The sequence below is a fragment of the Orycteropus afer genome, unplaced genomic scaffold (assembly GCF_000298275.1).
Source record: "Orycteropus afer afer isolate SDZICR_OR568_19922 unplaced genomic scaffold, OryAfe1.0 scaffold00867, whole genome shotgun sequence".
Taxonomy (NCBI): domain Eukaryota; kingdom Metazoa; phylum Chordata; class Mammalia; order Tubulidentata; family Orycteropodidae; genus Orycteropus; species Orycteropus afer.
Genome location: NW_006922454.1, coordinates 107,631 through 109,437, shown reverse-complemented (window position 1 = coordinate 109,437; position 1,807 = coordinate 107,631).

Genomic DNA, 1,807 nt, shown 5'->3' with positions numbered 1-1,807 from the left:
AGTATAGCAGGGATTGTGGGGCTGGCGTGGGATCGGGCAGTGTTTCGTTCTGCTGTGCATGGGGTCACTATGAGTCGGAAACAACTCGACAGCACTTAACAACAAAAACAACAACTGAAATTAAACTTTTTCTTGGTTTTTTTGTGGGTCCTTTTATCCCTTTGTATCCATTTATTGCATTTTTAGATTTTTTAATGAACTTGTTCTATTTATATATCAAGAATATTAAACTGTATTGTAAACATTTGGTGAGTATATTTTCTAGATTGGGAGCTCTGGTGGTGTAGTGGCTAAGGCATTTGACTGCTAACCAGAAGGTTGGAAGTTTTTATATATTTTACTTTTTTATTATTTAATAAGCTTCAGAATATTTAATTTCTCTGATAAGTGAAATAGTTAACATAACTAGGGACAAAAATGAGGACAACTTAGGTGCATAACACGTTGTTTTCATTATGTGCCATCGACTCATAACAACCCCTCCTTAGGTGACTGACGCAGTATCACTACAGAAGCAGATTGCCCAACCTTCCTTCTGAGGAGTGGCTGGTGGGTTTGAACTGCCAGCCTTCTGGTTAGCAGTCAAGAAGGCATAAGACATAACAAAGATTTAAAAATAATATTCTTAATGTCTAAAGAACGTGTTCAAATCATTTAAAGGAAAACTTTCCAATGCAATTGGAAAACTGAGTAAAGTATAGTAAAACACAATTTACAGGAAAGACAAATAGTTAATAAACATGTGAACTACATGTTCAACTTAATTAGTCACATAAGAAAAATAGATTAAAATATAACACAAATTTTTGCCCAGGAAATTAGTAAAGAGTATAATAATAAAAATAATATATTGGCTAAGCATGAGGTGAAATTGAAATTCTTATGCTAATTGGCATGTAAATGTGCTTGACCTTTCTGGAATTAATTTTACAATATACATCCAAAGTCTTAAAATTTTCCATAGCTTTTGATACACTAATTACACTTTCAAAACTCTATCCTAAGTTAATGATCAGAAATAAGGGCAAAGTAGCACAGAGATACTCACTACAGAATCATTTATAACTAAAAATAAATTGGAAATATCATATGTTTTCAGCATCAGAGGAATGATGTAAAAAATATGGCATATTTGTACAAATAATACATTACTTCATCATTGATAACATAATCACAAAGAACTTCAATGCCATAGAAATGCTCATAATTTTTGATATTAAGTAAAAAGAGACATATAATTATTACTTGAACAATTTCTCTTAGAAAGATCAGCACAAGCCTGGTTTCCATGAGGCAGAGGTTAAAGATGTCCCAAATGTCCAAACTACCATGCCACTCCATCATTTCAGACATTAACTCCTCCTCCTCTCAGTAATCTCGCCTATCTTAGGGTTCTGTATTTTGCTGTAACGCCTCACAGAACTCACAGACACCCAAGGGATCATCTCACATAGTGGTGATGGAGACTGCCAGGCTGGCAGACTGGCAAATCTCAGGTTTGTAAGTAGGTCTGGAGGATCCTCCCACTTCTTAGGATTTGAAGAACCTTAACCAGCAGATCAGATGATAGCTGCTGTCCCAAATCCAGGGGTGAGATGACAATGAGTTAAAACACAGAACCAGAGCAAGAGGAGGTCACACCTTCCCAGAAGATTCATAGGTATATCCTCAAGGAAGCTAAGGATGGTGATTTGAGTTATACCTTCCAGCGAGGCGGGACTCAAGATATATCCCAGCTGTGCTGCTCCAACAGATATAACCCAAGTGGATGGCTTTAACAATCAGCAGCTACTCAGTTGCTCATGGC